This window comes from Borostomias antarcticus, assembly GCF_949987555.1.
Source record: "Borostomias antarcticus genome assembly, chromosome: 27".
Lineage (NCBI taxonomy): Eukaryota > Metazoa > Chordata > Actinopteri > Stomiiformes > Stomiidae > Borostomias > Borostomias antarcticus.
Genome location: NC_140260.1, coordinates 3,663,233 through 3,686,772, shown reverse-complemented (window position 1 = coordinate 3,686,772; position 23,540 = coordinate 3,663,233). Strand labels below are relative to the sequence as shown.

General features: G+C 50.0%; 1 long non-coding RNA gene across 1 annotated transcript; it reads left to right on the top strand.

The window, feature by feature from the left end:
• Window positions 1-6,947: 6,947 nt before the first annotated feature.
• On the top strand, window positions 6,948-8,093 carry LOC311326392. The gene is made up of 3 exons (XR_014631054.1): window positions 6,948-7,031; window positions 7,153-7,233; window positions 7,583-8,093. It is a non-coding gene; the product is annotated as an uncharacterized lncRNA (long non-coding RNA).
• Window positions 8,094-23,540: the final 15,447 nt, after the last annotated feature.

The window sequence follows — 23,540 nt, the reverse complement described above, 5'->3', positions numbered from 1 at the left end:
CCGGCGTTGCTCTGGGGGGCTGACTGCAGCTGACCGGCGTTGCTCTGGGGGGCTGGTTGCAGCTGACCGGCGTTGCTCTGGGGGGCTGACTGCAGCTGACCGGCGTTGCTCTGGGGGGCTGGTTGCAGCTGACCGGCGTTGCTCTGGGGGGCTGACTGCAGCTGACCGGCGTTGCTCTGGGGGGCTGACTGCAGCTGACCGGCGTTGCTCTGGGGTGCTGACTGCAGCTGACCGGCGTTGCTCTGGGGTGCTGGTTGCAGCTGACCGGCGTTGCTCTGGGGGGCTGACTGCAGCTGACCGGCGTTGCTCTGGGGTGCTGACTGCAGCTGACCGGCGTTGCTCTGGGGTGCTGGTTGCAGCTGACCGGCGTTGCTCTGGGGGGCTGACTGCAGCTGACCGGCGTTGCTCTGGGGGGCTGACTGCAGTTGACATAAAAAGTAAATAAGGCGTATTGAACAACGGAACACTAACATCTCTGGACAGACCCTGCTGTTGCATGTCAGCTTACTGTTGGCGACTTGGTGTACCAAAGACCCATAGATGTATAAAGAGTATTAAATGCAAACATACATGTTTCATCCCTGCTATCCCGGCTTTGCTCTGGGCTGCTGGCTGCAGCTAACCAGTATTTATCTAGGCTGCTGACTGCAAATGACCGGCGTAGCTCTGGAGTGCTGTCTTCAGCTGTAGAAGCTGAAGCTCAGAATATCCATCGCAGTCTGCATCCATTTTACCTTCCTGACGTGGTTTCTTTGAAGGAGGAACCTTAGCTTTCCTTGGACTTTTGACATTAGAGAGTCTCTTCATGAGCCTTTTAGCAACATTCTCCTGGCCGAGTACAAATAATAAAAAGATGTCAAATAGTTAAAGGATGACCCAAGAAGAGAGCCAGGTTTTCACCATCAACATCAAACAAGTGATTGTAACAAAAAGCTACTTACCCAGTCACTGTTCACTTTTATCATTGGGTAGTACTCCACCAATCGCTTCGCCATGGCATTGACCTCATGTTTGCTGGGGTATCTGGAGTTATCTGTGACTCTTATGATTGAAGTCATATTAGTCATAGAGTTTCTTATCAGTCGGCAGAAGAGCTCCTTGGATAAGACCACGCTGTGGTCATTGCCCAGCCGCTTCTGCTCGAAGTAGGAGAGTCGCACCTGTTCAAGCTCACTGTCTGTGTAGACTATGAAATCTGGGTTGGACATGGTCACAAACTTGCAAATGTTGGGCTCATCCTCTTTTGAAAGGCCACTGGCTCCACTGGTTGATTGTTGAATTTCAGGAGCAGTCTCCGCCTAAAATACATTTACACTTAATAAGGTAGTAGTACATGCATTTAATGAAATGAACATGCATAATTTTGTCCATTATTGAATAAGTCTTAAAACATGTACAACTCGAGTATTCACTTCAAAACCCTGGCTGAGGTGGCATGGTAATTCTTACAGTAAAACAGGGATGTGGTTGTGTTGTACAATAGACACAGAACTGACCTTTTCATTTGGAGTCACCAGCAGCCATACAGCCCGGCGCCTCAGGAAATTTTCAGGACCGGGAAAAAGTTTGTTGACTTCATCCCGGTAGAGAGTGTGCAGCAATTCTTCCCCAATATTAGCAGCTGGAACAGAAGTTACAGTTAGTGCCAAGACACTGAGCTTATCACTGAATTAATTCAGCCTTGGCTTGTGTACATAACAGTTGGGCTTTGAAAATTGTGGTAAAACTAAGACTGAAGTCTTCAAAAAATATTTCAATTAATTATTTATTTAACAATTAATTAAGTATCAATAGTCTTTCTATAGATTTCACCATGCTTTTAATTTCATTTAGTAACTAGATCCTGGAGTTTAAGTTAGGACAGGCTATTCCATGCAAATGGTGTAGAAAACATAAAGGCCTTCTTTCCAACCTCAGTCCGAACTCTAGAAGCAGTCATAAACATAGTATCGTGAGACCGCATATAGCCAATAGGCTCTGTGCACCAGCTCCACTACTTCCTGAAAGTCACTTGGCATCTTTATTTCCTGTCCTATATGATTGGATTAAGTGATTAATCAGGTGTGCGCTGGGTCTGCCGCACACCTGATTAATCACTTAATCCAATCATATAGGACAGGAAATAAAGAGGCCAAGTGACTTTCAGGAAGTAGTGGAGCTGGTGCACAGAGCCTATTGTCATGTTTTCTGGTTAGAAAGACATAACAGGGGAGTCTAGATAAAAATCCAGGCCTACCAATGTCTAAGCCAAGGTATTGACAGAGCAGGCCAATTGACTTTCGAATACAATATACAGTGATGAGATTATTTTATTAAACTAAGCTCATGAATCCAGAATGTTCTGTTTGCTGTCTGTCGATCACGGAGTGCATGCGCTCAGAAAATGGTGTCTGGGTTTCCCGCTATATCTTACTGCTGAGTACCAGGTTTTAAGTGAGAGAAAAAAGTCGTGGTTCTATTCTCAATGGCTGACGCACGTTCTCCCACATAAAAGTTGAATTGGTTATTTTTTTAGGTGAATTTATTCAAAGGTGAACGTGCTCTGTGGAACAGGGAAAATGTCACATTGGCACAACGCAGAACATGATGCAATGCTTTTCCGACTAGCAGGCCTAGCACATTTCAGCTTCCCTGAAACCCCACGGCTCGTGGTTCTAATCTGTTTAGCTAATGTTATGACAATTTACTACGAATTAAAGCCTTATTTCTAGATAAGCGTGAATTATTTCAATGCCTTTTTACATTACTGTTGGTCCATAAGAGGACCCCTCTCCCCACCACCAATTAGCCAAGCTGACGTTAGCTTGGTTGGCTAGCTAACATCACGTCAGCCCTCCACCACTAACTTCAAGTTGAACCCGCTGACGACGAGAAAAACATGGCATAACTAGCTATTAACGATAATACAAATACATATAACTTACCCCTGAGCGTGCCAACTGATACATCGTCCAGTTGATCCATATCGGACGTCCACAAACTACCAGCCTTCAGATCGCAGTTGCTGCAGCGTGTGCGTTTGGGCAGGTCCAGTAACCGTTTTAGCGCTGAAGAATGAAAATGGCGTCCCCGCCAATCAAACAGATTGGATTATACCATTCGGGGGGGGGGCGTCGCCGCGGTTACACGCTAAATAAATATATACAATTAAATAAAATAAAAAAATAAAAAAATATATATATTATGTGTCAGATTGTTGGTATGGTCTGACACGAAAATAAACCGTAGGCGGCGGTAGCCTCTGCACCTAAAGTTGGTATTGCCATCTGTGAATAAAGGCAAGGTCAAATAGACGCACCCATGCAGGTGCCAACGGCGCGCCAGTGAAGAAGAAGAAGTGCCGCAGAAGGTTATGTTAAGCTGCGAGAAAAAAGCAACATGATTTGGTGTTGTGTTATTTGCTTTGTGTTTGTGTCTCTTACCCTGAACGCTTTATTAAGTCATATAAATACTGCGCATAGTCATAGTCCAGATTTTCGCGTTCTTTGTGGAATTGATGGACGAAAGAGTATCGAATCTATAACTCACTTTGGTACCACGTGCGAAGAACCCACTCCGAACACCTTGCCACTCGCAGAAGAACCCACTCCGAACACCTTGCCACTCGCAGAAGAACCCACTCCGAACACCTTGCCACTCGCAGAAGAACCCACTCCGAACACCTTGCCACTCGCAGAAGAACCCACTCCGAACACCTTGCCACTCGCAGAAGTAGACCACGGAGGAGTAGACCACGGAGGAGTAGACCACGGAGGAGTAGACCACGGAGGACGACACCTGCTACAAGGGAACATGATGCTACATCTGCTAATCACCGGTGGACATATAGGACAGCACATGCGGCCGAGAATCAGAGGTGAGGGAGCTAACATTAATGTTAATGCGGATTGTGAAAATAGCAGGTCACCTAACGTTACGTGATTCGGGCGGATGAAGGAAAGATATAGCCAGCTAGCTACCTAGCTTGCCAACTAACGTCGTTTTTCAAGCCAGCCAGCCAGCCAGCTAGCTAACTGGTGGCTAGCTATAACTTTACCAATATCTGTACCGTCTGCTTCTGTCAGATTCAGCCTACTGGCAAAGTTAACTAGTTAACGTTACCTAGCTAACATTAGCTGATTCTGACAGTATAGCAGACGGTGAATATACTGGTAGCTAACCACCAGTTAGCTAGCTGGCTGGCTGGCTGGCTTGAAAAACGACGTTAGTTGGCAAGCTAGGTAGCTAGCTGGCTATATGTTTACTTCATCCGCCCCTGGTCTCGAGGGAGTTCTCATTGCACTTTACTGTTATGTTTGCACTCTGGTTAGATGCCAAACTTCCTTTTGTTGTACTGTACTTGTTATGTTATGTTATTTTTATTTATAATGCGCCCCCCAACCAACTGTTACATCAGCCCGGGGCGCAGCCCGGGTACAAAAAGAGACAAACAAAAACAATGGACTGCAGAGACACAAAATGAAACTACATTTAAGACACAAGACAAGGACATAAATTATAGATCATCTGTAACAAAGAGGTGAGTTTTAAGCTGTGCTCTAAAAGAGTCCAGGGTGGTGGCGGACTTGATGTTCAGAGGAAGCTTGTTCCATAGCCCAGGTGCCATCACAGAGAATGCACGGTCTCCCTTTGTGACAAGTTTTGACCGTGGGACCTTCAGGGTCATCTGGTTGTCAGATCTGAGCTGGCGACCAGGCCTGAAGTTGGTAGGTTGGTCAATGAGATCTTTGATGTAAGCTGGGGCGAGACCATTGAGGGCTTTGAAGACATATGTAAGTATCTTGAATTTCACTCTGCGCTTCACAGGGAGCCAGTGAAGGGAGGAGAGGACAGGAGAAATGTGTTCCCTCATCTTAGTGCCTGTCACCAGCCTGGCAGCGGCATTTTGGACTAGCTGCATGCTGTAGATGGTCTTGTCGGTGACCCCGGCATAGAGGGCATTACAATAGTCCAGTCTGGAGAAGATGAGCATTAGTACGACCCTCCGTAGGTCGCTGGAGGAGAGGAAGGACTTGATTTTGGATACTGTGCGCAGTTGGAAAAAACAGGATTGCACCACAGATCTCACTTGCTTGTCAAACTTGAGGTCTGTGTCAAATATGACCCCAAGGTTTCTGACGTGGGATTTTTCAAGGGTGGACAAGCTTCCTAGATTATTTCTGATCTGACTGATCAAGGTGGGGTTGCCGATCAGAAGGATTTCACTCTTGGTGTCATTGAGCTGCAGGAAGTTTTGTGACATCCACTCCTTTATGTCCCGCAAGCAGTCCTTCAGACAGTCCAGCCCAGAGGGATCGTCTGCCCTGAGTGGAAGATAGATTTGAGTATCGTCTGCGTAGCAATGGAAGGAAATCTTATGGCGATGAATGACTTGGCTGAGGGACAGCATGTAGATTGAGAAAAGGATGGGACCCAGTATTGAGCCCTGAGGGACCCCGCAGGTGAGGTTGACACGGCAGGATGAATGGTTGGCTATATTCACTGAAAAGGTCCTGTTGTTGAGGTAGGACTTGAACCAGGACAGGGCTGTGTTGGTGATGCCAACCCCCTGTTGGAGGCGGTCGAGGAGGATGGTGTGATCTATAGTATCAAATGCTGCACTGAGATCCAGGAGAACCAGTGCAGCACATTTCCCTGAGTCAACGATGAGGAGTAGGTCGTTTAACACCTTCAAGAGGGCAGACTCGGTGCTGTGGCCGGCCCTAAATCTGGACTGGAATTTCTCCAGTATGTTGTTGTGTTGGAGATAAGGCTGCAGCTGACTGAGGACGGCCTTTTCTAACAGCTTTGACAGAAATGGTAATTTTGAGATGGGTCAGTAGTTGCTGGGGATAGTGGGATCTAGGCTGGCTTTCTTAAGAAGGGGCTGGACCACCGCTTCTTTTAGGCATGATGGAATGATACATGTGGCCAGGGAGCAGTTGATGATGGACAGGATGTGAGGACCAACTGCCTCAAAAACCTCCTTAAGGAGGGGGGCAGGGATGGGGTCCTGAGGGGACGTGGCTGGTCTCAAAGCGGCGGCCATCTTGGAGAGGGATGAGAGGGAGATGGAGCTGAACACGGAGAAGGTGGATGAGCATCTCAGAGTAACAGCTAGGTCCCGGGTGGAGGGTGGGATGTTTCTTCTGATGTTGTCGACCTTTTCTGAGAAAAAGGACAGAAACTCATCACACTTTGTAGGGGATGCATCCTGGATAGCAGTAGTAGGAGGGCAAACAACAGAATTGATGGTTCTGAATAAAATTCTGGAGTTTGGAGCATTTGCAATTAGACTAGCAAAGTACTTGGCTCTCTCTGCTTTAACCACCCTGTGGTAGCTCTTCTGTCTGTCCCTCAGTATTTCGAGAGAGACCTGCAGGCCATCTTTCTTCCACCTCTGCTCAGCCTGTCTCCATGCTCTTCTCTCTGCTCTGGTGGTCTCATTTAGCCAAGCCACAGCCTTGGGTTTGGGCTTTTTCATCTTGAGAGGGGCAGTACTTGTACTGTACAATGACAAAGTTGAATCTCATCTAATTCCACCACTGACAGGGACCAACCAACGGAGGATGCAACGGTGGAGAGCAGAGTGCAATCAACTGAAGCAGAGCATGTTGGTGCTTTTGACACTACTGTGTCATTGTACTCAGGCTTCGATGACACCGTTCCCTCTCTACAGCACCACGCTCCATCCCGGACTGTTGGTACTATCATGGATTTTCCAAGTGAGCCTGCAGGTGGCCCCTCTACATTGTGAACATCTAAGGTAAGCCTAGTTTCTTCAGCACACAATAATATGCAATACTCAAACTGAATAGTGTGTTCAATTTGTTATAAAATGTTACTTAAGTGCACACACCCTTCTGATATCAATGTTTCTTTTTGTAAAGGATGACTCCAGCCATGGTGCTTTTGACCCTACTGTGCACTCTGGCTTCGAGGATGACACCCTTCCCTCTCTACAGCACCTTGCTCCATCCCGGACTGTTGGGGGTACTATCCTGGATTTTCCAAGCGAGCCTGCAGATGGCTCCTCTGCATCGTGCACAGAGGTAAGCCTAGTTTCTTCAGCACACAATAACATGCAATACTGAATAGTGTGTTAAATGAGCTATAACATATTACTTGATTAACTGCACAACACTCCTGATAATGATTTTTTTTTGTTTTAAGTATGACTCCTGCCATGATCTTCTGACTAGACAGGCTACTGTGATTGTGCTGACTGCTAGAGAAAAACACCATCTTTCACAGGTTTGTCTTCATGCAAGATTGTTACCAGCCGCGACAGCGCGATGTTGGTATTGCGAAATGGCGAAAATGTATTTTGCGCGGAGAAACTCTGCTTGCATACTCTTGTTCTTATTTATTTGGTCTTGGGCTTCTGCATTCTAATTTCTGCAACGGCAGTTACGACTGTACAGTATTTACTCTACTAACATTAACATTACCGCACGCTGCTTCTCCTTTGTTCTGCCAGCGACGGCCCTGATTGGCCTGCCGTGTCAGTGCCATCTAGGGATGGGTACTAAAGGGGCTAATTTATTAAAGAGCCCAGTATATAGTTTCTGACTGTAATTTGTCCTTTCTGACCTTTTTTCAGAGTGGTGTGAATGATGTCGTGGCGGCAATGCAGCAGTACCAAGCTCTGTTGGTGACTAATCTGAGGAGTCAGGTACAGACAGTATTCCAGCAACATAGAGGAAGTGACCTTGACCTTGAAAAGGAGGCTATGGCTGTGTTTGACCGGATTGAGGATCCATTTGCTTCTGTTTCGACAACGTACAGGCGGGACTGTGTGATTAAGGAGAATTTCAATTTTGTAGAGTCAGAGGAGGTTACTGTTGGGTATACTGCCTGCTTGGTATAAAAAGGGACAAAAAGAGTTCTCTCTACCAAACCCAAATGTTTTCATTATGTACCTCTGATCAGAAGTTTGGAACAGTTATTATCTCATCCCAAAGTATTAGCAATGATAGATGCGCCACAGGCATACAGACTTGGGTATTTATATGACATCATAGATGGAGAACTCATGAAATCACACCCTTTATTTTCTGCCAGGCCCTCTGCTTTACAGATAATCCTTTACTCAGATGACATTGAAATTTGCAACCCACTTGGGTCTCATGCTTCCAAGAATAAGTTGATAGTTTTATTATACATTGGGAAACATTGATCCTAAATATAGATCAAAACTAGCTGCGATTCGCCTACTAGCCATTGCAAAGAAGAGCGAGCTTTCTGAATGTGGAGTTGATGGAATTTTGAGAAGATTGCATGAGGACCTTTTAATGCTATATGACGGTGTTAAAATTCAAATTGGGAACGGTGAACGTGAAATATTTGGAGCATTAGTTTCCATATGTGGAGACACTTTAGCTCAGCATGAGCTTTGTGGTTTTAAAGAGGGTGTTGGATTTGCTTACAGTAAATGCCGGCAGTGTGAATGTTTATTTGAGGACATGCAGATGCATTTTGTTGAGGATAATTTTGAGGAAAGGACAATAGAGCGACATCTACGGCAGTGTAGTGACATTGAGAAGGCCAAGACAGAGTATCTCAGAAACAGCTTAAAAACTACCTTTGGCATCAACAGAAGGAGCAAACTGGTAGAATTCCCGGCCTTTAACTTGATCCAACAAACACCCCAAGATATGATGCATATAATTCTTGAGGGCATTGCTCCATTGGAAGTAAAGTGTGTCTAAAACATTTAGTTCTTTTAGGACAACTAGACTTGGATGCTGTCAATACTGCATTAGTTGGATTCCCCTACTCTCCACTTGACGTTAGAGATAAACCAAGCCCTATAGCCTACAGCACACTAGCTCCCAGTGATAATAAGTTGAAGCAGTCCTCAGGTCAAATGATTGTTCTACTAAAAATACTGCCATTTCTGATTGATAAAGTTAAAGGTAGCGAGTACTATACAATCATTCTTGAACTCATAGAGATTGTTCAAATTTTGTTTGCTCCTGTTATTGGTTTACAGACTATTAACAAATTGAAAGCACTCATTGAACAGCATTTAAAGCATGTGAAGAACCTTTTCCCAGGGAACAACATCACCCCCAAACAACACTATTTGATTCATGCTGCCTCCCAAATTAAACTGCTGGGACCAATGGTCCGTCATATGCGCATGAGATTCGAATCAAAACATTGCTTTTTCAAACAATGGGCCTTAAAGATTAATTTTAAAAATGTTTGCAAGTCTTTAATAAGGCATAGTCAGATGTATGAATGTTGTCAGAATGTAAATAGTTCAGAACACCCCCTTTTTGACAGTGAGTGTACATTGGGACCAACATCAGAAATATGCAACAGGACATACTTAAAAGAAAAAATGAGGGCCTTCCTTGGACATGACGAAGTAAACAATGCAGTAACTACTAAATGGATTAATCTAAATGGCAACAAATATATACGGGATAAGTCATTACTTGTGGGTACTGTTAACTCTAATAATTTACCTGAATTTGGACTGGTGAGAAATATTTATGTGATAAATTCGTCATCATATTGCTTTGAGTTACAGCAGCACAATACTATTTGTTATGATAGAGATTACATGGCATTTAAAATAGAGATTCCAAGCATGGCACAAGCAACTGAACTGATATCTGCCGATAACCTTGTTGATTACACTCCATATTACAGTTTTACTCACAAGCATGTTGAATATGTCCCTATGAAATATTACCTTGGAGATGTGATTGGGCTACACAATGCCTCATCTGATGTATTGTAAAAGGTACAATATTTCATGTAGTGTATTTCAAACACGCGTCCTGTTTGTCATTTCAGACGGAGTTGCAATTTGAGAGGCTTGACGGTCCTGTAGTACGGTAGTACAAAACAATTTTTTAGAGGCACGACCGTCTTGTGTTTGTGCAATTTCTCTATGCTTTTTTCTAGGCTCGACCGTCCTGTAGAATAATTTGAGAGGCTCCTGTAGAATAATTTTTGAAGCTCGACGGTTCTTTTGAAGCTTGACCGTCCTGTAGTACAATTTTTTAGAGGCATGACCGTCCTGTGCTTCTGCAATATTTTTGAGGCTTGACTGACCGTCCTGTAGTATAATTTTTAGAAGCTTGACCAGTTTGTCATTTCAGACGGAGTTGCAAGTTTTGAGAGGCTTTACGGTCCTGTAGTGCAAATTTTGAGCGGCTTGACGGTCTTGTAGTACAATTTTTCAGAGGCTCGACGGTCCTGTAGTACAAAACAATTTTTTAGAGGCATGACCGTCCTGTGCTTGTGCAATTTTTTTTGAGGCTTGACTGACCGTCCTGTAGTACAATTTTTAGAAGCATGACCCGTTTGTCATTTCAGACAGAGTTGCAAATTTTGAGCGGCTTGACGGTCCTGTAGTACAATTTTTCAGAGGCTCAACGGTCCTGTAGTACAAAACAATTTTTTAGAGGCACGACCGTCCTGTGCTTGTGCAATATTTTTGAGGCTTGACCGACCGTCCTGTAGTACAATTTTTAGAAGCTTGACCCGTTTGTCATTTCAGACGGAGGTGCAAGTTTTGAGAGGCTCGACGGTCCTGTAGTACAAAACCATTTTTTAGAGGCACGACCGTCCTGTGCTTGTGCAATTTTTGATCTCCAGAGCTTGTGCAAGCTCTGGACTGCTGTCTTCAGCTGACCGGCGTTGCTCTGGACTGCTGTCTTCAGCTGACCGGCGTTGCTCTGGGGTGCTGACTGCAGATAACCAGTATTTATCTAGGCTGCTGACTGCAAATGTCCGGCGTTGCTCTGGGGTGCTGGTTGCAGCTGACCGGCGTTGCTCTGGGGTGCTGGTTGCAGCTGACCGGCGTTGCTCTGGGGTGCTGGTTGCAGCTGACCGGCGTTGCTCTGGGGGGCTGACTGCAGCTGACCGGCGTTGCTCTGGGGGGCTGACTGCAGCTGACTGGCGTTGCTCTGGGGTGCTGGTTGCAGCTGACCGGCGTTGCTCTGGGGGGCTGACTGCAGCTGACCGGCGTTGCTCTGGGGGGCTGACTGCAGCTGACTGGCGTTGCTCTGGGGTGCTGGTTGCAGCTGACCGGCGTTGCTCTGGGGTGCTGGTTGCAGCTGACCGGCGTTGCTCTGGGGTGCTGGTTGCAGCTGACCGGCGTTGCTCTGGGGTGCTGGTTGCAGCTGACCGGCGTTGCTCTGGGGTGCTGACTGCAGCTGACCGGCGTTGCTCTGGGGTTATGATTGAAGTCACCTGATTGAAGTCATATTAGTCATAGTTTCTTATCAGTCGGCAGAAGAGCTCCTTGGATAAGACCACGCTGTGGTCATTGCCCAGCCGCTTCTGCTCGAAGTAGGAGAGTCGCACCTGTTCAGTCACCAGCAGCCATACAGACGTGTGTGTGCATTGGTATGTGTGAGCGTGCGTGCGTGCGTGCGTGCGTGTGTGCGTGTGCACCAACCGTCCTGTAGTAAAACTTTTATTTGGTTATTGTGATTTCAGTGTGATTTCATGAGTTCTCCATCTATGATGTCATACGTTATGTGAGTAATTTGATGGGACTTTTTCTGATAGCTTTTTGGTTTTTATGGCAGTATACATTATTTCCAGAGATTGTTTTTAGGACTTTACTGCTTGGTTCTGTACTGTTGTTGTCACTGTAAATTGTATCTTGGGAAGATCTATGTTGTGACATGACTGTAATATTGTGACAATTGAGTGAGTTCACCATTGTTGATTTTTTTCCTGTTTGATTCCCAAAGTAATTTATTTTACTTATTTTGTCACTATTTATTTTACTTTTAAACTGTGGAAAATAATTGTACACTGCAAAGTTTAGCCCCCCTTTGGCTCTAGCAATTGGTTCAATGAAGTCTTGTTGACATAAAAATGTATTTGAATGGGTTAAGCTTCAAGAATGAAGGACTCACATTTTTTATGAATAAAAAGATGAACAAACTTTGGTTGATTTTATTTTATTTGACTATTTCATCAGCTGCTAGCAAGCCAAACGGCACATATAAAGCAAAAAAGCCATGGCAATTGGGAGGGCTGGAGTAAGGGGGAATATAGGTCAAGGGTGAGTTGGGGGCAAAGACTGACACGCCTGAAGGGTGCTTTTTTCTAGTTGATTCTTAAATTGAGAATTTGTGCAAGTGGTCATACTCTTAAAATAAGGAAAAACTATCTTCTTCCTCTTCTGGGATATTATGCAAGTCATTGTAGTTACTTGTTACTGGTTAAATCTAGCCCAATATTAGAATATCTTGTTAAGAAAAACCTTGTTAAGAAAATATGATATTTTCTTGAAATACGATTATTTTTCTAACCCAAAACATGCTTGACAAGATTATTTTTCTTTTTAGACGAAAAATAAGACAAATTTCCCAGAAACAAGGCTTTTTTTACTTTCTTGAAAACCATTTTTTGCAGTGCAGAGAGAGCCAGGTCACTAATAGAGGAGACAGTGATAGTCAGGCCCTTAGTAATCACTAGATCAATAGATAAATTGTTTGTGATCATTATTTCTCTAAAACTATCGGATACTGCGGAGGTAAGATAACGTTTCTTGATAAAGCGCTACTACTACTTTTGACTTTAGGAACCAATGCAGTGAAGAAGATACAGAAATGGTCAGAGAGAGCGAGGTCAATAATAGAGACGACAGTGATAGTCAGGCCCTTAGTAATCACTAGATCAAGGGTGTCATAATTTGTATGGATGATGGACTGTTAAGGCTAGTTAGCTACGGGGCTCAAGTGCACAACACAGGAGGCAGGAAGCTCTTTGCCCAGCAGGGCGTTTATTGCTGGAGCTGGGAGGGAAGGTAGTGCCCGGATGGCTCAGGTTGGGAGCCTGGCAGGCTGGAGGTTGAGGCCGGTTGGAGCAGCTGCAGTGGGTGGCGGGCAGAGTGATGGGCAGGCAAGCCGGATCACAGCACACCTGGTCGTTCTGTAGGGAACACGGAGAGACGAGTAAGCCTTGGGGTGCGGTGGTCCAGAGAGCACACAAACACACATATATATAAGCAGAAATACTTTGTTTAACAACTACGATACTTGCCAGGCGTTTCTTAGGGAAGATCTGGCGATGAATGGCTGGAGAAACCGGCATCTTGTAGGTAGAGGGGGTTCATGAGAAGGTGGCAGCAGGTGTGCAGTGATCCGGCCATAAGCTCATTCGCCCATCAGCTCAACTCATTTCAGCTGTCGTTGGAGCGCCCTCAGTGCCCGTGCCGAGCTGCAGGGGGCGTGTGAGGTAGGCACAGAGGTGGAGGGTTGTGGAGAGGCGGAGGAGGGGGGCGTGTGTGGAGGTGAAACCGTAACAATGGACAGGAGTTCTGAATATTCGGTAGAGAAGGCAGGGCATTGTTTAGGAGGCCTATACACGGTTACTGCCAGAACTGGGGGCTGGCATTTTAAGAACATAGCGTGGTATTCAAAAGAGGTAAAATCATCAAAGGAGATGATCCTGCAGCTGAGGGCATCTGTATATAACATAGGTATTTTAGGAGCACTGTACTGTATCGTATTGATAGCAGTAGCCAGTGCACTGTGGCATCTTGTAAAACTGAAGTTACTATGTGTAGGAGTACTGTACATGATAGCAGTAGCCAGTGCACTGTGACATATTGTAGCCTACCTTTTAGCCATATTATCATCATATTGCTCAAATGTAACATGCTCTATCAAGTTAATAGCCAAGTTGAAATGAAATAAGACCTATTAGGGGACTGAGGGTATGCAGTGTATGCTGCCCGTGACAGAAATCATCAGCATTAGCCTACTATGTTCCCTGTACGCTGCAGATAGCCCACTTCACCATCTATGTTCAAGGGAGCCAAAGCGTAAAACTACGCTCTCTACTGGTTGGGTTCACACAACCGCCCCATCTTTTGCATAGGGAGAAAAACTTGAAATAATAAATCGATATCAATGGATTGACAAAGCCATAAACTAGGCTACTAACAATATCAAATTCCGCCGCAATAATGTGCGGTTTCTCAAAGGTACTTTTTATTTCTTTAATTTAGGTCTACGTTGTAGTTATTTTACAGAGAGAACTACAACGATCCCTCTATTGTATTTTAGATTGCTATTCTTGCACTTTGCCTTCCGCACTAGATTATGCTCTTAGTCACTTGTTTCAGAAAGGAGATGCACTTGTGAGTTCTGGCAAGTAGCCTAGTAGGCTAGTAGCCTACATTGGCTTTTCCTACGTTAAATGCAATTATTGTTAGTTGCTTTGGATAAACGCGTCTGCTAAATTACTGTAATACAATGAGATCTAGGCTACGGATCCGGGCATCTGTCGCGTTTTGAGAACTTCACTGGAGAGTGCAGCTGATCAGAGCACTATGTTGGTGTGCTTCGTAAACATGATTCAATTGCTCTTGAATTATCTGTATGCCGAGATGAATCCAGTGATGTCCACCTCTTGAAATTTGGTCGAATTTACTGACCGCTAGATCAGTGAAACCCGGGGCTGCCAAGTCTCAGACACGCATTGCAGCCTATTCTCACGCTCACTCGCCACGCTTCACAATTCTCACTCGGAGAAATGACCAACCTCAAAATAGCCTACTACCAATTCAATGGCTATGGGACTCTTTTTTTTATTATTACTTGAACGAACGCTAATCTCGCCTCTCGGTCGTCCTTCGCGCTCAAAGAACGCTCCCCAAATCTACCTATCGGGGAGGAGAGAGGGAGCCGTCCCGGTGGGGGGAGAGGGGGGTTGGTGCTTGTGACTACACTTAGTGAACGCTTTGCTTAGCAACCACTCGCAGCAACCTCGCCTTTTTATTAATTACACCCGTGTTTACCTAATGTAGATATCCTATTTCAAAAATGCACTCATCAGTCCGACTCCAACACTTCCACACCCCTATCAAGACCACTAGAGGGCGCCTCGCCACGTTACATCTCCCATTGCTTTTATGATGTCATAGTAGACGTTGCTGACGCAGACACTTAAACAGTCAGTGATCCATTCCACCTCATCAGAGTAGCTAGTGACTTCTGGATCTGACACACTGACTTAGAGAAAACAAGTAAGTCCATAATGGGGATAAACTTTAGAGTAAGAATTTTCTACAATTATTCTGTATTCATTCTTTGACAAAAACACCCCCAATTGAAGACAGAATAGAGTACATATTGCTCTCTGAGCTTTGTTTAACCAAGTTGTCATATAAATGATGTGTTGATACTGGTTGATTAGAGGACTAGCAGTGATGGCTCTGGGTAATATGAGATCCTGGGTGAACCTCCTCTTCATCAGTGATCTGGTGAATAACCAGTTGCTTTATAGGACTTCAGTCAGACTGGGGCAGATAAATATAATAATAATAATAATAATAATACTTGATTCTTTTGGTTTCTGTTTGGTAAAGTGTTATCCAGCTAGGCCTACCGTGCTGTGTTGGAAAGTCCTGTATATCTAAATATAGGCCTAATGTGCTGCTAGGTATAGGTCTATTGTGCTGTATTGTAAAGTACTTGTATACAGTAGCTACAGTAGGTATATGACTACTGTTGTATGTTGTAAAGTGCTGTACAGCTAGGTATAGACCTACTGTCCTGTGTTGTAAAGAGCTGTATAGCTACAGTATGCTCGCTGTGATATGAAGTGGTATCAATCAATCAATCAAAGCTGTATTTGTATAGCGCATTTCATACCCAGAGGCAACACAATGCGCTTTACAGAGAACAAGGGAGGTGGGGATACTGTACATCCCATCCCTACATATTCCAGAGGGAAGCAAAAAGTGAGCTGTACAAATTCTTCCCTGACCCCTCTCAACAAGGAAGTCGAGCAAGCTCCTGGAGTATGTTTGTCTACCGGCTAAGAACATTTATAAAGCAATAAATTACATTAAATTACATTTTCAGAGTAAGAGAGGCTAAAAACATAATAGGAGAGACATGGCAAACACTGGTGTATGTCTGTGTGTGCGTGAATGTGCCTGGGCCCAGATAGAGGCAGGGGTTGGGGTAGAGAGGGGGTAGGAAAAGGATACGGACCCGGGTTAGGGTGAGGGGAAGGGGGACTGGGCCCAGGTCCAGGCCTAAGCCGGATGTGGACTGATGTGTGTACGTGTGTGTGTGTGTTAACTAAATACTACGACATCCACAGCTGACACGGGGGTATCTATCGGACTCAGGGTGGTGTGCGGGTGACAGTGGGGCATCCACTGGACCTGGTTAGAAGGTAGGAGGGAGAGAGAGAGGCACTAGGGGAGACAGAAAACGGTTAGTAGCATGCTGAGCCTTTGAAGCAACACAGATATCAGAACAGAACAAGCCTGTTTCAGGGCAACCAGCTTCTGTACACAACTTGATATACATAGAGTGCATAGCAGGATATACACCAATGTATACAGAGGATTCACAGGTAGGTTTGAGGCTGCCTTTCTGTGTCTCAAGGTCCTGGCTATTGATTGTAGGTTAGGCCAAAAAGGTACGTCTTGAGATCTTGCTTGAAGACCTCCGTTGTTTCGACCCTTCTTAGGCACTCCGGCAGGGTGTTCCAGAGGTTGGGGGCATAATAACTAAAAGCTGCCTCTCCGTCTTTCTTGGTCCTGGCTTTTGGGACAGTTACGAGTTCAGTACCTGAGGATCTGAGTGGTCTGTTGGGCATGTACCTGACAAGCATGTCTGAAATGTTTTCTGGTGCGTGACTGTGGAGAGATTTATAGACTAGTAATAGTATTTTAAAGTCTATTCTAGAGTTGACAGGTAACCAGTGTAGTGATTTTAAGGCTGGTGTGATGTGTGCCCTTCGTCTAGTCTTAGTGAGGACTCGTCCTGCAGCATTCTGTATCATTTGTAGCTTAGAGATTGCTTTCTTTGGTAGGCCTTATAGTAGAGCATTGCAGTAGTCCAGCCTGCTTGTGATGAAAGTATGCATTAGTCTTTCGGTGTCAGCCTGAGAGAGAAAGGGTTGCACCATGGCAATGTTCCTGTTAGGGCTAGCGGAGGAGGACCCAAAAGCAGACTCAAAAATGGCTTGGAGGTGAAGCCCGGAGGCGTGTTTATTTGGTATGGCCAGGCAGGATCAGGTCGGAGAGGCAAGCGGGGGTCAGGCAGGGACGTGGTAGTCAGACAGGCGTGGGTCGGGCAGGAGCGTGGTACTCAGACAGGCATGGGTCAGGCAGGAGCGTGGTACTCAGGCAGGCGTGGGTCAGGCAGGAGCGTGGTAGTCAGACAGGCGTGGGTCAGGCAGGTTCGTGGTCCTCAAGCAGGCGTGGGTCAGGCAGGTTAACTAGGATGAATGAAAACAAAGAACGGTGAGACAGGCTCGAGTAAGGAGTAGGGATTTAGCTGGAGTTCTTATCCTGCTGGTGATTGGTTGATCAGGACCAGGTGCGTTGAGGTGTGGAGCAGAGGCAATCAAGGTGACGCACGGCAGGTGTGGATCGGGGGCGTGTCTGGCTTGTGACCGCAGACGTGCCCGCAGTTCCCGCTGCAGGCTCTGGGAGGTGCTGGGGGAAACGGAGTCCGGCACTGGAGAGACAGGGTCAGGCTGGGGGACAGGCTGGGGACCAGCGTCAGAACCGGGGCTCGGGCCGGGGTCAGGGGGCTGAGGAGGTGGAGGAGGCTGACGCGGCGGTGCCGTGACAGGACCCCCCCCTCTACGGGCGCCACCTGGCGACCGACCGGGCTGGCCAGGATGGTCACGGTGGAAATCCCGGATAAGAGAGGGGTCCAGGATGAACCTACGGGGCACCCAGCACCGCTCCTCGGGCCCATAGCCCTCCCAGTCCACAAGGTAGTGCAACCCCCGACCCCGCCGACGGGCCCCCAGGAGCTGTCGGACAGTCCAGGCCGGCTGGTCGTCGATGATCCGGACAGGTGGCGGGGTGTCGCCTGGCGGGCACAGAGGGCTGACAGGAGCAGGCTTAACATGGGAGACATGGAATGTGGGATGTATCCTCATGGACGGGGGCAGCTGCAGTCTGACAGCAGAAGGGTTAACCACACTGTCTATCTTGTAAGGACCAATGTAGCGGGGCGTGAGCTTACGTGACGAGGCCCGCAGGGGGATGTCCTTGGAGGAGAGCCAGACCGCCTGGCCGGGCTGGTAGACAGGGTCCGGGGTCCGATGGCGGTCTGCCTGGTGCTGGCTCCGACGGGTGGAACGAACAAGCGCGGCTCGGGCATCCCTCCACACCTTGTGGCAGCGGCGGAGATGGACCTGGACTGAGGGCACGGCGAGCTCCTCCTCCTGCTCAGGGAATAGAGGTGGTAGATAACCCAGGGAGCATTCAAACGGAGACAAGCCAGTGGAAGAGCTAGGAAGGGAGTTATGGGCATACTCCACCCAGGGGAGGTATTGGCTCCAGGTAGCGGGGTTACGACCAGTGACACAGCGCAGGGCGTTCCCCAGGTATTGGTTGGCTCGCTCGGCTTGCCCATTGGTTTGGGGATGGTAACCCGAGGACAGACTCACCGAAGCCCCAATGGCCCGACAAAACTCCCTCCACACCTGGGAAGTGAACTGTGGACCTCGGTCAGAAACGATGTCCGCAGGGATGCCATGGAGCCGGACCACGTGGGTCACCAGAAGGTCAACAGTCTCAGACGCAGAGGGGAGCTTGGGCAGAGGCACAAAATGGACGGACTTGGAAAAACGGTCCACAATAGTCAGTATGGTGGTGTTACCCTGGGAAGGGGGCAGTCCAGTCACGAAGTCCAGACCTATGTGGCTCCACGGGTGACCAGGGACCGGCAGGGGGCGCAGCAGACCGGAGGCGGGTTGGTGCGAGGCCTTGCTCCGTGCACACACCGTGCAGGCCCGGACGTACTCCCTGGTGTCCTGGGCCATGGAGGGCCACCAGAACCGTCTCCTGAGAAGGGCTAGAGTGCGGCTGGACCCCGGATGGCAGGCAAACTGGGAGGCATGAACCCACTGGAGGACCTGGGGACGGACATGGTCAGGGACAAACAGGCAGTTAACAGGGCCGTTACCTGGGTCAGGCTGGGTCCTCTGGGCCTCCTTCACCAATCCTTCGATCTCCCAAGTTACAGCGGCCACCACACATGAGGGAGGAAGGATGGTGTCTGGTTCGTCAGTGTCCTGGTTGGGGGGAGCATACTGGCGAGACAGGGCGTCAGGCTTGACATTGCGGGATCCTGGACGATAGGTGATGGTAAAATTGAAACAACCAAAAAACAGAGCCCACCTGGCTTGCCGCGGGTTCAGTCTCTTGGCATTCTCGATGTAGGTCAGATTCTTGTGGTCAGTCCACACAATGAAAGGCACCTCAGCTCCCTCCAACCAGTGCCTCCACTCCTCAAGGGCTAGCTGGACAGCAAGCAGTTCCTTATTGCCCACGTCGTAGTTACGCTCCGCGGGCTCCAGCCGGCGGGAGAAGAACGCACAGGGGTGGACTTTACCATCAGTGGGTGATCGCTGGGACAGCACTGCCCCCACTCCACTGTCCGACGCGTCGACCTCCACAATAAACTGGAGAGAGGGTGTTACGGCTCGCATGCCCTCGCCTCCACAACCGCCTCCCTCTCTCCCCTCGGGGCCCGCTGCGCGCTCGGGGCGTCCTACGCGCTCTTCCGCACGTCGCATCGGCCCAGGCATGCAACGCTCTGACTCTCCGGAGTTTCCCCCCACTACCGGGCGTTCCCCGTCTCCGGCCAGCTCCGCGGACTCGGCAGTCTCCTCCCACTCCGGTGGCGAAGAGTCGGATCCCGACATGCCCAGCACATCGGCCCGTGCGCAACAACAAGAACGGCGCGCTCGTCTCCGACGATGACGCGGGCGCGGCTCTACTCACCGGTTTCCAATTCATCATCACCACACCTGTCCCTCGTTCTGCAATCACCTTCAACCCCTACAAGAACCTGGTCTACACTCCACTCATCGCCAGATCTTACCATAAACTCTTGTGGTAAAGTATAGCCTAGCCTACATCTCCTTACCTGTGTTTTGTAGTGTTTTTTCCCGTTCCCCGTTTGTGATTACTCTCACTCACCCTGCCTCCCCTCCTCATCTCTCCAGTTCCTGCCTGACCCACGCCTGTACGACAACCCTGCTCCTGCCTGACCCACGCCTGTACGACAACCACGCTCCTGCCTGACCATCGCCTGTACGACAACCCCGCTCCTGCCTGACCATCGCCTGTACGACTACCACGCTCCTGCCTGACCATCGGCTGTACGACTACCACGTCCCCCTTTGTGTTATCTCATTAAATCGCCCCTCCGGGCTTTACCGTCCCTTGCCTCCTCCTTTCCTGTTGCGCCTGGGTCCCTAACCAAACCCTCACAGTAAGATCTGGCCAGTTTGGACCCAGCCAACATGGAGGAGAGACCTGCACCTCCCGGACTACTCCAAGCCCTCCCACAGACCCAAGCTGTGCAATTGCAGCAGGTATCCGCCCAACAGCAAGCCCAGGACGAGCGACTGAGGGGCCTCGCTACTCTGGTCTGCACCCTGTCCGACCAGGTCACCGCGCTCAGTGCCCGCCTGGCTCCGTTCCTGAACCCCACCGCTCCACCGAACCGGGAGCCCCATCTCGCCTCCCCGGCCCCCTACGACGGGACGTTCACCCTCTGCCGGGAGTTCCTCATGCAGTGTGAGTACGTGTTTGACCTCCAGCCAAGTATGTACTCCACTGCGTCGGCTCGGGTAGCCTACATCGCCAACCTAACCACGGGACGGGCTCGCCGTTGGGTCATGGCGGGTCGCGAGGGCGCAGCTGCCTACATGCAGGACTACACTGCCTTCGTGGATGAATTCAGGACCGTGTTTGACCACGACGTCCACGGACAGGACGCGGACGCTGCTCTCTCCGCCCTCACCCAGGGTCCCAGTTCCGTAGCGGACTACGCCACGGAGTTCCGCATCCTCGCTGCCCGTTGTCCCTGGAACGAGTCTGCCCTGTACAGCGCTTTCCGACGGGGCCTAGGGGAGGCCATGAAGGACAGCCTGGCTGGAAGAGACAGACCAGCGACCCTGAACCAACTCGTCTCCCTCTCCATAGCCATTGACGAGCGCCACCGGGAACGCAGGCGCGAGCGGGCGCACCAACACCACAGCGCACCCAGACCGTCTCCACCTCCCTCTACCGGCCTCTCTCGGCCTGCCCCGGCCTCCCTCGCACCCCCAAACACCACTGGAGAGGAATCCATGCAACTGGGCCGGACCCGACTGACCCCGGCGGAGCGTGAGCACCGGAGTCTGGACGGACTGTGCATATACTGCGCTAGCCCAGCGCACGCCGTCGACTCCTGTCCCTCTGCGCCTCCCAGGGCGGCAAGAGGAGTAGGTTCACTCGCCAGGGGGTACCGAGTAAGCCGGCTCATCCATCCCCTATCCCGGACCCGTGCCGCCAGGTTCACTGTCACCCTCGCCTGGCAGGGGCACACGCTCTCCGTCCCTGTCCTCATCGACTCCGGTGCCGACGAGAACTTCGTGGACGTCCAGTTCGCCCACAAAGCGGCGCTCCCTCTCTCCCCTCTGGAGAGGCCCCTCTCGGCTTTCGCCCTGGATGGCCATCCCATGGGCCCCATCACGCACCGGACCCTGCCCCTCACTCTCACAGTCTCGGGTAACCACGTGGAGAACGTCCGCCCCTTCGTCATCCACTCTCCCTACGCTCCGTTCATCTTAGGGAGGCCCTGGCTGGAACTCCATACCCCTCATGTCTGCTGGAGCTCGGGGCGCATCCTCAGCTGGAGCACCACCTGCCACGCCCGCTGCCTCCGAGCTGCTCAGACCTCCACTCGGGTTGACCGGCCCCGTCCCGCTCCTCCTGACCTCTCCACGGTCCCTTTGATGTACCACGACCTCGGGGAGGCCTTCAGTAAGGAGCGCGCCCGCACACTCCCCCCTCATCGACCCTACGACTGCGCCATCGAGCTCCACCCTGGCGCCCCTCTCCCAGCCAGTCGTCTCTACAACCTCTCCCTCCCGGAGAAAGCTGCCATGGACACCTACATCTCCGAGTGCTTGGCCGAGGGCCTCATCCGACCATCTCGTTCCCAGGTGGCAGCGGGGTTCTTCTTTGTGAAGAAGAAGGGAGGAGACCTGAGGCCGTGCATCGACTACAGGCTGCTCAACAACATCACGGTGAAGAATAAATACCCACTCCCCCTCATGAGCTCCAATTTTGAACCCCTCACCAGTGCCACCATCTTCACCAAGTTGGACCTCAGAAACGCTTATCACCTGGTGCGTATCCGTGAGGGGGACGAATGGAAGACCGCCCTCAAGACCTCCCGTGGCCACTACGAGTACCTCGTCATGCCCTTCGGCCTCACCAACGCCCCCGCCGTCTTCCAGGCCCTGATGAACGACGTGCTCAGGGACATGCTGGACGTATTTGTGGTTCTCTACCTGGACGACATCCTTGTGTTCTCCAGGAGCGCTGAGGAGCACGTCCAACACGTCCGCATGGTCATCCAGCGTCTCCGGGAGAACCGCCTGTACATCAAGGCGGAGAAGTGCACCTTTCACTCCTCGTCAGTGGAGTTCCTGGGGCTCATTGTGGAGGGAGGCCTGACGCGACCCGACCCCCGCAAAATCAAGACCGTGGTCGAATGGCCTCAACCCACTACCCGGAGGCAACTCCAGAGCTTCCTTGGCTTCGCTAACTTTTACCGCCGTTTCATACGGGACTACAGCCGGGTAGCAGCTCCCCTCACCCACCTCACCTCATCCCTGCGTCCGTTCATCTGGACACCGGCTGCCAACGCCGCCTTCTCTGCGCTCAAGGAGCGCTTCACCACCGCTCCGGTCCTTCTCCATCCTGACCCCTCCAGGCAGTTCGTGGTCGAGGTGGACGCATCGGACACAGGCATCGGTGCTGTTCTGTCCCAGCGGTCAGTGGAGGACCAGAAGTTGCACCCCTGTGCCTTCCTCTCCCGCCGGTTCACCCCGGCTGAGGTGAATTACGACATCGGGAACAGGGAGTTGTTGGCGGTGGTGGGGGCCTTGGAGGAGTGGCGCCACTGGCTTGAGGGCGCGGAACACACCACCCTCGTCTGGTCGGACCACAATAACCTGACCTTCATCCGGGCGGCCAAGCGCCTCAACTCCCGCCAGGCGCGGTGGTCACAGTTCCTAGGGAGGTTCGACTTTACCCTCACCTTCCGGCCCGGCTCCCGCAACGCCAAGGCCGACGCGCTGTCCCGCCTCCACGCGCCCGAGGCGCCCCCCTGCGGAGCCTGAGACCATCCTGCCGGCCTCGCGTGTCGTAGGGGTGGTCACCATGAACATTGAGGCGGTGGTGAGGCAGGCCCAACGCGCCCAACCCAGTCCGGCCAACGTTCCTCCTCGCCGGCTCTTCGTGCCGGACTCGGTCCGGTCCCGGGTGCTCCAGTGGGGCCATGCCAGCCGGTTTGCGTGCCATCCCGGGGTTCACCGCACCCTCTCCTTCCTGAGCCGACGGTTCTGGTGGCCCTCCATGAGGTCCGACGTCCGGGAGTTTGTGGTCGCCTGTCCCGTCTGCTCCCGCAGCAAGGCGTCCCACCAGCCCCCGGCTGGCCTCCTGCGTCCTCTCCCGGTCCCCAGCCGTCCCTGGTCCCACATCGCCCTGGACTTCATCACCGGTCTTCCCCCCTCCAGGGGCAACACGGTCA